At 46.3% G+C, this 12570-nt stretch overlaps 1 protein-coding gene across 1 annotated transcript in view; it reads left to right on the plus strand.

Annotated features, from left to right (window-relative positions):
- The first annotated feature begins 8794 nt into the window (after positions 1-8794).
- The window catches only part of BCL2L1 (BCL2 like 1), a 47912-nt gene continuing 44136 nt past the window's right edge, over positions 8795-12570 (plus strand). Inside the window, exon 1 of the mRNA XM_081917330.1 lies at positions 8795-8954. The gene's annotated coding sequence lies outside the window, so the exon portion shown is untranslated. The remainder of the gene's footprint in view (positions 8955-12570) is intronic.

The following is a 12570-nucleotide window of genomic DNA, read 5'->3' on the forward strand; positions in this document are numbered from 1 at the left end:
GGCAGAGGGTGGAACTGACGGGCGGGAGGGCGGGGAGAAGGGGAAAAAAAACAACGTCCCGGAGCGCGTTGGGAAGCGGGTGCCCCGCCCCTCTCGCCGGCCTCCTCGAGGGCACGCTCGACCCATCTTCCTTCGCGGCTCCAGGCCGCGCGGCCTCCTGGGAAACGTAGTTCGGGAAGAGGGGCATGGACTAAAGGGAAGCCGAGGAGGAAAGCGCCGAATGAACTACGAGTCCCAGCAAGGGTAGCGCAGGGAATAAATAAAAAGCAAACGCGCCTCCGTGCGTTTCTGAGGGTGAATTAGATGGAGGTGGCTAGTCCTCAAGAATTTCAAAAAGTGGCCTGAAGGATTGGGGTGCCCCCCAGATGTTTTTGACCCCCAACCAGCCCCAAAAATTGGCAGTTGCATCCTGTTTCCTTGCAGTAGCCAATCAGGTGCCCAGAAAGAAAGCTTGCTCTTTGGCCCCCAAGCACGTGGCAGATGCAGGTAGACTGCCTCTGACCATGCAGGCTCCATTCTTCACTTTGTTGTTGTTTAGTTGTGTCCGCCTCTTCGTGACCCCCTGGACCAGAGCACGCCAGGCACTCCTGTCTTCCACAGCCTCCCACAGTTTGGTCAGACTCATGTTTGTAGCTTCGAGAACACTGTCCAACCATCTGGTCCTCTGTCGTCCCCTTCTCCTTGTGCCCTCCATCTTTCCCAATATCAGGGTCTTTTCCAGGGAGTCTTCTCTTCTCGTGAGGCAGCCAAAGTCTTGGAGCCTCAGCTTCAGGATCTGTCCTTCCAGTGAGCACTCAGGGCTGATTTCCTTCAGAATGGAGAGGTTTGATCTTGCAGTCCATGGGACTCTCAAGAGTCTCCTCCAGCACCAGAATTCAAAAGCATCAATTCTTTGGCGATCAGCCTTCTGTATGGCCCAGCTCTCACTTCCATACATCACTACTGGGCAAACCAGAGCTTTAACTACAGTGGTACCTTGGGTTACATACGCTTCAGGTTACAGACTCTGCTAACCCACAAATATTACCTTGGGTTAAGAACTTTGCTTCAGGATGAGAACAGAAATCGTGCAGCAGCAGCGGGAGGCTCCATTAGCTAAAGTGGTGCTTCAGGTTAAGAACAGTTTCAGGTTAAGAACAGACCTCCAGAATGAATTAAATACTTAACCCGAGGTACCACTGTATAGGGACTTTTGTCAGCAAGGTGATGTCTCTGTTTTTTAAGATGCTGTCTATGTTTGTCATTGCTTTTCTCCCAAGAGGCAGGCATCTTTTAATTTATTAACTCTACTGAGAATATAAGAAGAACGAAGAATTAGCTGGTGCTCCCAGGTTAAGTGCCTGGGAGCATTTAAATTGCCTTAAGCTGCTCTCATCTCCCAGTTTTTGCACTCTTCCTTCTCCATAACTTAACTGCTCATCTCCAGCCCACATTCCAGCCCTGTTTGGTAGTGGTTGCCAGGAGCAACACATATTCTCCTGATCCCACTATCCTTTTCCCTGCCCAGATGAACCATCCTATTGCACCTGCTACAGAGATTGAATAGATAATAACTGCACCATCATGGTCCCTCACAAGCCAGCATTTTGCAATCCTTTGACAGAGGTTGCAGGATGGGGCACACAATGGCCAGTTCGTTCTCTGGTAACACTGTTGACAGAAGCGCTGTGCCCAGAATTGGTATTTGGCAACCTTAAGGTGATTCAGCATCTTAAAAAGCAGAGACATCACTTTGCCAACAAAAATCCGTATAGTTAAAGCCATGGTTTTCCCAGTAGTGATGTATGGAAGTGAGAGCTGGACCATAAAGGAGGCTGATCGCCGAAGAATTGATGCTTTTGAATTCTGGTGCTGGAGGAGACTCTTGAGAGTCCCATGGACTGCAAAAAGATCAGACTGATCCATTCTGAAGGAAATCAGCCCTGAGTGCTCACTGGAAGGACAGATCCTGAAACTGAGGCTCCAATACTTCAACCACCTCATGAGAAGAGAAGACTCCCTCTGGAAAAGACCTTGATGTTGGGAAAGATGGAGGGCCCAAGGAGAAGGGGACGACAGAGGACGAGATGGTGGGACAGTGTTCTCTAAGCTACCAGCATGAGTCTGACCAAACTGCGGGAGGCAGTGGAAGACAGGAGTGCCTGGCATGCTCTGGTCCAGGGGGTCACAAAGTGGCAGACGCGACTAAACGACTAAACAACAACAAGGTGATTCAATGTTACATCTAGCTAAATGCGATGTATCAACATCTTTGGAACATCATCAAAGCACAAATGTCCTGGCATGTCCACTTAAGACTATTCTGTGGCAACCAACAATTTTATCATATACTGTAACCTTGTATGGAATCCTTTAGGTACAGGATACGTTATTAGGAAGACATTTCCTGAGCATGAACATATGAAGCCATAACGTAAGAAGGCATTTTATAGAATCTATTTTATATAGTAGATAAAAGAAGGTAGCCAAGCATTTCTGTGGTTTCTCGTGTGTTAAAAGTAATAATTAGAGTTTAACTTAAACTCCAAGGATGTGTGGCGTGTGGGTGGTTTTTTATTACAGGCAGCCCATAGTGGATGAGGCAAAGAGGGACTGTTTTCCAAGGTCAACAAAGGCTAAAGAGGGCTGGACAGCTGGCCAGTAAGACTGAAGTGTGAAGAGATGCAAACAGTCCAGACTTCTTAACGTAATGAAGACATTTTGTTGTACCAAAGAGGCCCAAGGCATGTGTGAAGAATTTGTGCAGTTACAGAGGTGTTCCTCTCATCTTCCTGCATGGGAAAGGCAAGCCCTCACCCCAACTGACTCTTATCAACAGTTGTATCCTGCCTGGCTGGCTGTGGAACAGAGAAACATGTTTATCTGTGTTTATCAAAGACAGACTTTATTACCTCCATTAGAGAAGGGCAGCCTAGCTGTGCAAACATTGTAGGAAATAAAAATGTGAAACCTCCCATCATTGTGTGGTGTTTGCACTTGATCAAGATAATCTCATTCCACATGGTAGAGGCTAGTTGTTTCTATTCTAAGGTCTTATATATATATACAAAATAAATGTTCATAAATGTACAAGGCAAACACATACGTAAGTATACAAACCACGCATCTGAAATAGTACAGGAGAACAATCCTGAAGCCACTTTGACTCTCCCAAATTGACCTCAAATATTTTCTCTGCAAGGAGGAAGGAAATGGGGAAAGCTTTCCAATTTTCTTTGGACTTTAGGGGCTTACACCTCCCCTTTCAAATACAGTTTGGCAAGTATCTGTTAAGCTAAGCAAACTATCAGTATGTGTAAGAGATCCAGGAACTACCGTATTTTTTGCTCTATAAGACTCACTTTTTCCCTCCTAAAAAGTAAGGGGAAATGTGTGTGCGTCTTATGGAGCAAATGCAGGCTGTGCAGCTATCCCAGAAGCCAGAACAGCAAGAGGGATTGCTGCTTTCACTGCACAGCGATCCCTCTTGCTGTTCTGGCTTTTGAGGTTCAGAATAATTTTTTTCTTGTTTTCCTCCTCCCAAAACTAGGTCCGTCTTATGGTCTGGTGCATCTTATAGATCGAAAAATACGGTAAGTATTTACCGTCTCCAAGGAATGGCCAGCCTACCCAGAAAAGGCACTCAGATGAGGTATTATCAGGTATCCTGGCAGACAGGAGAGAAGCAACATAAGGACTCTATACAGGCTGTTAGATACCCCATAAGGGAAAGGGAGCAGTCGTCTTCTTATGACATTTCCAAACAGGTTTCCTTGGCCCAAGCTCAGTTTTGTAAAGCAGGGGCCACGGATTAGATGAGGAGCTTGTGGGAAAGAAACCAGAGATGGTATTTAAGGAGGAGCACCTTCTAACCAGAGTAACCAACAAGAGAGGTGAGTGGTGTGGGGCAGAGAGTGCTGGATAAATTCAAGGTGTCAAAAATGAGATAATGTGAGGTCACAGAAGAGGAGACTACAGTAGCCAAGACTAGAAAGGAACAGGACATGAGCACAAGGGAAGAATGGCAGGCGAAATTGATGGAATATGCAGAAATGGCGAAACTGACGGGGAAGATCAGAAGCCAAGAAGATCAAGTATTTGTTAGAGATTGGAGTAAATTTGTAGTTTACTTAAAAAAAATACTGCAAACAGTTAAAATCATTGGTAGCGTTGTAATGACATTTGTAATGTGAAATTGATTATGATAATTGGTGATATACAATAGTTGGATAAAGTAAAAGATGCAGAAAACTTAAAATTTTAATTTAAGAACCCATGGGAGGAAGGGAAGTCCAAAGTTTCAGCGAACCTAATATTTTAATGGTTGAATTGGTTGGAGATAAAATGTGTAAAAATGTGAAAATTTAATAAAAAATCTATTTTTAAAAAAGGAGCAGGACATGAGCCGGGGAGGAAGCGCTGTGCTTGTGTAACACTGAAAAGAGTCTGACTTGTTGCCAGATTGGATCCTGGCAAAAAAAAGCAAAGAGAGGAGTCAGGATCAGCATTTTCCTCTTTTCACAAACTAGTTCAGTTGTCATCTCCAAAAACACCTAAAGATACCTGGCAGGTAGAGGTAAAGGGACCCCTGACCATTAGGTCCAGTCGTGGACGACTCTGGGGTTGCGGCGCTCATCTCACTTTATTGGCCGAGGGAGCCGGCGTACAGCTTCCGGGTAATGTGGCCAGCATGACTAAGCCGCTTCTGGCAAACCAGAACAGTGCACAGCAACACTGTTTACCTTCCCACCGGAGCAGTACCTATTTATCTACTTGCACTTTGACATGCTTTCGAACTGCTAGGTTGGCAGGAGCAGGGACCGAGTGACGGGAGCTCACCCTGTCACGGGGATTCGAACCGCTGACCTTCTGATCGGCAAGTCCTAGGCTCTGTGGTTTAACCCACAGTGCCACCCTGTAGCAGAGTGCTTATTCAAATGGCATTGAAATGGGGGGCTTTCAAAATCTTTCAAAATGTGTAGAATATCCCCCGCCCCCGCAGGCTATACTCTCTACCATCAGAGATATCAGCAGCTCTTCATATAGAATTGGGTGGCCAGTGAGACTTACTTCTGAACAACGATCCACAGACTCAGAATCCTCTATGCAGACTGACAGCTGGACCAAATGTCCTGGAGCTATTCAGTCGCTTCTCAAGGCTGGCACATTGGACGGACCCAGTCCTGGAACCACACAGGTGAATAAAGGGGCCTTGTATCCAGATAATCCAAGGCTATCTGTGACCTGCTCTGAAGCAGGCCTTTTGAGGGCCTGTTGCTTGTGAAAACACAGAAGGTACTGTAGATGATTTACACGCAAAGATTTTCTCTCCGTCAGTAGAGGGCCTCTCCTGCCTCCAGGTCTGTATATTAGGATTATGGGCTTATGATTTGAGACAGATGGATGCAAACCTATCCAGTTACTTGGGAGTAAGTCCCAAGTAATTCAAAGAGTGTGACTGTTTGAGTAAACTGAAAAGAGATTGGGCTGCATGTTAATATATTCTCTTACAACTGCATCTTCATCATCAGTACTTCTGTTGCTTTTGCTGGTGAGAAAACTTCCTGTTTGTTTCTTGTATTCTGGCAGAGCTGACTTAATTGTTTTAAAATTCCTGATTACAGCTTTGTTGTTGTTGTTGTTTAGTCGTTTAGTCGTGTCCGACTCTTCGTGACCCCATGGACCAGAGAACGCCAGGCACCTCTGTCCTCCACTGCCTCCCGCAGTTTGGTCAAACTCATGCTGGTAACCTCGAAAACACTATCCAACCATCTCGTCCTCTGCCGTCCCCTTCTCCTTCTGCCCTCCATCTTTCCCAACATCAGGGTCTTTTCCAGGGAGTCTTCTCTTCTCATGAGGTGGCCAAAGTACTGGAGCCTCAGCTTCACAATCTGTCCTTCCAGTGAGCACTCAGGGTTGATTTCCTTCAGTATGGAGAGGTTTGATCTTCTTGCAGTCCATGGGACTCTCAAGAGTCTCCTCCAGCACCATAATTCAAAAGCATCAATTCTTCGGCGATCAGCCTTCTTTATGGTCCAGCTCTCACTTCCATACATCACTACTGGGAAAACCATAGCTTTAACTATACGAACCTTTGTTGGCAAGGTGATGTCTCTACTTCTCAAGATGCTGTCTAGGCCTGTCATTGCCCTTCTCCCAAGAAGCAGGCGTCTTTTAATTTCGTGGCTGCTGTCACCATCTGCAGTGATCATTGAGCCCAAGAAAGTAAAATCTCTCACTACCTCCATTTCTTCCCCTTCTATTTGCCAGGAGGTGATGGGAAACAGTGGCCATGATCTTCGTTTTTTTGATGTTGAGCTTCAGACCATATTTTGCGCTCTCCTCTTTCACCCTCATTAAAAGGTCCTTTAATTCCTCCTCACTTTCTGCCATCAAGGTTGTGTCATCTGCATATCTGAGGTTGTTGATATTTCTTCCGGCAATCTTAATTCCGACTAGGGATTCATCCAGCCCAGCCTTTCGCATGATGATTTCTGCATATAAGTTAAATAAGCAGGGAGACAAAATACAGCCTTGTCGTACTCCTTTCCCAATTTTGAACCAATCAGTTGTTCCATATCCAGTTCTAACTGTAGCTTCTTGTCCCACATAGAGATTTCTCAGGAGACAGATGAGGTGATCTGGCACTCCCATTTCATTAAGAACTTGCCATAGTTTGCCGTGGTCGACACAGTCAAAGGCTTTTGCATAGTCAATGAAGCAGAAGTAGATGTCTTTCTGGAACTCTCTAGCTTTCTCCATAATCCAGCGCATGTTTGCAATTTGGTCTCTGGTTCCTCTGCCTCTTCTAAATCCAGCTTGCACTTCTGGGAGTTCTCGGTCCGCATACTGCTTGAGCCTTCCTTGTAGAATTTTAAGCATAACCTTGCTAGCGTGTGAAATGAGTGCAATTGTGCGGTAGTTGGAGCATTCTTTGGCACTGCCCTTCTTTGGGATTGGGATGTAGACTGATCTTCTCCAATCTTCTGGCCACTGCTGAGTTTTCCAAACTTGCTGGCATATTGAGTGTTGATTACAGCTAGGTGGTAGGTAAAGGTAAAAGGCACCCCTGACCATTAGGTCCAGTCGTGACCGACTCTGGGTTTGCGCACTCAACTCGCTCTATAGGCTGAGGGAGCTGGCGTTTGTCCGCAAACAGCTTCCGGGTCATGTGGCCAGCATGACTAAGCAGCTTCTGGCAAACCAGAGCAGCACACGGAAATGCCATAGCTAGGTGGTAGTTTTTTTAAAAAATTTCCTTTGTTTTGCTTTTTGCAAGCAGCTAAAGAAGATGGTGAGAGTTTTGAGATTCCCAAGCAGGGAAATCACTGAAGCATTCAAGTCCTGCTTGCCAACTTCCCATTGGGACATCTGGTTGCCCACTCTGAGACAGGAAGGCATGGCTAGATAGGCCTTTGGCTCTTACCCTACTACGTTAGATCTTGTTGTTGTTTAGTTGTTTAGTCGTGTCTGACTCTTCATGACCCCATGGACCAGAGCACGCCAGGCACCCCTGTCTTCCACTGCCTCCTGCAGTTTTGGTCAAACTCATGCTGGTAGCTTCGAGAACACTGTCCCGCCATCTCATCCTCTGTCGTCAAAAAGCATCAATTCTTCTTTATGGTCCAGCTCTCACTTCCATACATCACTACTGGGAAAACCATAGCTTTGACTATATGGACCTTTGTCAGCAAGGTGATGTCTCTACTTTTTAAGATGCTGTCTAGGTTTGTCATTTCTTTCCTCCCCAAAAGCAGGCGTCACTTAATTTCGTGACTGCTGTCACCATCTGCAGTGATCATGGAGCCCAAGAAAGTAAAATCTCTCACTGCCTCCATTTCTTCTCCTTCTATTTGCCAGGTGATGGGACCAGTGGCCATGATCTTGGTTTTTTTGATGTTGAGCTTCAGACCATATTTTGTGCTCTCCTCTTTCATCCTCATTAAGAGATTCTTTAATTCCTCCTCACTTTCTGCCATCAAGGTTCTGTAATCTGCATATCTGAGGTTGTTGATATTTCTTTTGGCAATCTTAATTCCGGCTTGGGATTCATCCAGTCCAGCCTTTCGCATGATGAATTCTGCATATTAGTTAAATAAGCAGGGAGACAATATACAGCCTTGTCGTACTCCTTTCCCAATTTTGAACCAATCAGTTGTTCCATATCCCGTTCTGTAGCTTCTTGTCCCACACAGAGATTTCTCAGGAGACAGATGAGGTGATCAGGCACTCCCATTTCTTTAAGAGCTTGCCATAGTTTGCTGTGGTCGACACAGTCAAAGGCTTTTGCATAGTCAATGAAGCAAAAGTAGATGTCTTTCTGGAACTCTCTAGCTTTCTCCACAATCCAGCGCATGTTTGCAATTTGGTCTCTGCCCCTTCGAAATCCAGCTTACACTTCTGGGAGTTCTCGGTCCACATACTTTAACTATACGGACCTTTGTCGGCAAGGTGATGTCTCTGCTTTTTAAGATGCTATTTTACTCATTGTAAACCCTGCAGAAAACCACGTCAACGTCACTCTTCCAAGCGCCTCTCTCTATGCAGAGCGCAGTCGTTGCAATATCAGCACCTCCGACCTCTTTTCCCACGCGATGCCGGTCTTCGGCCAAGAGAGGGCGCCAACGCCTTTCCTTTGCCTGGCGCGCCACTCTTCGCGCAGGCGCATTAACCCCTTGTGAGAGCGCATCCCCCTCCCCGCTCGCGTCACATTCCTCCGCATGCGCACTCCAGACCATTCCTCCCCCCCTCCGCCGCGGCTTCGAGCCGCGCATGCGCAAGGCGGCTTCGAGTAGTAAGTAGCGGTTGCTCGCGCATGCCCAGTTCTTTTCGCCCGGCCGGTCAAGGAGCGAGGCAGAACCGCCGAAAAAGCCGCCGCCTCGTCGGGTGGCAAGGAAGCTCCGCCGGCGCCGGAGCGGCCGAACCCTCTCGGCGCCTTCCTCTCGGCGGGTCCTGCCGGCCGCTTCTTCCCTGAGGTAACCGGGGACGGAGGCCGGTAAAGGGAACCGGGGCAGGGGGCGGGGCTCCTTGGCATTTCTGAGGTGAGGGCGGTGAGGGGAGAGGAGTGACAGGGGGCTCGTCCAATGGGGAAGCAGTGCGTGCCGGGCATGCGCGTCTTCGCCTTCCCTTCTTTGGGATTGGCTGGGCCCTGGAACGGGGGCGGGGCTGCGCTTTGTCCTAGTTGAATCGGAGAAAGATGAATGGGGAGCGGGGGAGGGGCGCGGGGGAAGGAAGTGGATGCGGTTACGGGTCAGGGCGGATGCGAAGCGCTCTGCCAAAGGGGGAAGTGAGACCTTTTGTGAGTTTTGCACCAAGGGGCGGAGAAGGGGCATATAGGATTCACCCCCAACTACCTTACAACAACCCTGTGAGGTCGTTTAGGATGAGAAACGATGTCTCCCCATCAGGAATGTCTGATGGTCTCACCCAAGATCGGACAGCTTTTGTCTTTCTTTTATTTTTCTTTTATTTTTTTACCTTTAAGATCTATGGTTTTAAAGTATATCTTTATTGATTTAAAATAAATACATTTATGGGGAAACAGACAAACATACAATCAAACAAATAAATAATAGAAAAGTCAAACAAACAACCACAATATAAGAAACAACAACATTAATAATAATAATAATTTTTATTTATACCCCGCCCTCCCCAGCCAAGGCCGGGCTCAGGGCGGCTGACAAGCAATAATAAAAACAAGTTGAATGATTACAACTTAAAAACAAGATTAAAATACAACAATTAAAATATTGAAACATTAAAATATTAAAATGCAGCCTCATCCCAGGAGGAGAAAGGAAAAAGAAACAAGAAAGAGGGGGAGGGAATCAAATTGGCTCCAAGCCAAAGGCCAGGCGGAACAACTCTGTCTTACAGGCCCTGCGGAAAGAAATCAGATCCTGCAGGGCCCTGGTCTCATGAGGCAGAGTGTTCCACCAGGCCGGAGCCAGTGTTGAAAAGGCCCTGGCTCTGGTTGAAGCCAATCTAACTTCCTTAGGGCCCGGGACCACTAGGGTGTTGCTATTTATGGACCTTGAGGCTCTCCGTTTAGGCTGAGAAACGACGGCTCCCCACTGATCTTCATGACTGGAATTTCAGTCCTGGTCTCTCAGGATTGTCGTCTGATGGTCTCAGCCAATAACGGACAACGTTTTTCTTTCTTTTATTTATATTTTATTTTTTTATTTTTTTTACCTTTAAGATATATGGTTTTAAAGTATATCTTTATTGATTTTAAATAAATACATTTATGGGAAAACAGGCCAACAAACAAATAAGCAAACATACAATTAAACAAGCAAATAATAGAAAAGTCAAACAAACAACCACAGTATAAGAAACAACAAAATTAATATAACTAACATCATTTATACTCCCGATACTGAAAGCAATTATAAAACTTATAGAGAAAGAAATTTAAAATGACTTGTTGGGCAGTGTTTCTCAGACTTGGGTCCCCCAGCTGTTGTTGGAGTACAAATCTCACCGTTTCTATCTAGCAGGACCCAGGGATGATGGGCGTTTTAGTCCAGCCACAGCTGGGGATCCAAGTTTGAGCAATGCTGCAGAAATAATCTGACTTTGGCCATGCAGAAGCCAATAGCTGGTGGGACTGCTACCCTTTTCGTTTTTGCTGAACAGGTTGTGACACATCATTCTGGCCACAGGTCTGACCTGAGCAAGTGGGTGTTGGAAATTATGCCTGAGGACCACAGGCTACTTGCCTGTCTTCTAGCCAGTGCAATATAGTGACTCATTTGAACTCAGTAAATGTGAGGCAGCAGTAGGGTTCAATGGTGTGCAGTGGTCAGGGAGCTGGTCTTGGACAGCTCTCCCAGAAAGCAGCCTTGGGACGCAGAAAAAAACAGATGAAATGTGGCATCTTTTCTAAGTAAAAGGTTAAAAAGAGCAGTAAAAGAAGCACATGGTGAATGTGGAGATTTGTGGGTTGGAGAGGGGATAGTCAGGGTGGAGCTGAAGGAAAGCAAGCAGAAGAAAATCTACAGAATCAGAAAGTTGGCCCTAGTTTGATCAGCGAGACTGCTCTTCCTTTTTCAGGGAAATTCTAGTGAGGCACACATGTTTTACACTAGATGCAGCAGAGATGCTAGATGAACCCATGACAAAGGCATTAGAAATAAATTATACATCATTCTTGAATGAATCCACTCTGCCTTCACTCTAGCAACATTCTTTGCTCTTAAAACCATAAGAAGGGCCTGACTGCTGGATCATGCTGAATACCTACTAACACCTTGTTCTCACAGAGGCCAACCAGATGTCTCTGGGAAGTCCACAAGCAAGACATGAGGGCAATGGCTCTCTCTCTTGCTGTTATTCTCCAGCAACAGCTATTCAGGGTCATGCTGTCTCTGATCCTGGAGGTAGCTCACTGGTAGCCATTGATAGCCTTATCCCCCTCTTGAGCCTCACACAGAGTGGGGTATGCATATACAGGAACCAGTGTCCAGATTTCTTGCAGAACTCAGTTAAAAGTACAGTATGAAGCTTCTAATTAGCACTTTTCTATCCATCTCATGTGCAGATAAGCAGCATGAGCGCAAGAGTTGCCAAGGCCAACAATAATCCTGAATCTAGTTTTGAGACAGCACACAATTGAAACTAGCAGAGAGGTGGGAAAAGAGAAGAAAAAGAGAAAGTGATATACCCATGACCTCTTGATTTGAGTTTTGGGAAACATGTTCTGGCTTCTCACACCCCTGCAGAAAAGAAGTCATTCTGGCACACGGGGAACTCTGATAGAGAACAAGGGGAACCCAAGGCCCAGCAGTTAACTTTTGAGTCTGGTTTTCTTTTCCCTTTTCCCCAAGATGAGACAGTTCTCAGACAAGGAGTTCATCCTGCAAGTGAGCATCTCCAGAGCCAAACCCTTTGCTCTGTGCATGTTTGGGGAGGAGAGAGAAAAGAAAGATGCTGATCTTGCCGAATTCCAGTAGCCTGCGGGGTGTTTGGCTGAAGGTCCTGAGAAAATGATAGAGGGTGGTCTGTGTGTGTTCGAGTTAGCAGCTCTAACTTTCGATGATCTCATTGTGGAGGACAGGATGATTTCCAGTTGGCTAAGCCTTGGAAGACAGGCACACAGGTGCCTCCACACCCTTGAGGCATGGGACCACTCTACAGTGCTCTGGCAGGATTGCATCACAGGTACTGAGTGCCCTCCAGGAGTCTTTTATTTCAGCCTGCCTGTGTAGCTTCCCCAGCAAAGGAGAGAGGGAGACGGAAATGTTAAAGAGTACAGCTGCTGGGAGGGAAATAAAAAAACCCACTTTGTCCAGGGTAAAGGCCACATAGGGCCTAGCAGTGGAAGAGGCTTGTGTGCTGTAAGGATCTGGGAAGGCAGGGCTCAGGAGGCTGGGGAAGTTGACCAAGGACTGATAGGAGTTGTTGTTGTTGTAGTAGTAGTAGTCCAAAACATCTGGAGCGCACCAGGTTAGGGAATCTTGCTTTAGCCAGGTGAGAATGAAGGTTTCTCTTCCTCAGTCTGTTGTGTGAAAATGGCATTTAGTTACCTCTCTTTTGAAGAAGCCACTGGCGCACTTCCCCACATGCGGTACAACCCTACAGAAA

Source organism: Podarcis melisellensis, assembly GCF_964234715.1.
Source record: "Podarcis melisellensis genome assembly, chromosome: 6".
NCBI lineage: Eukaryota > Metazoa > Chordata > Lepidosauria > Squamata > Lacertidae > Podarcis > Podarcis melisellensis.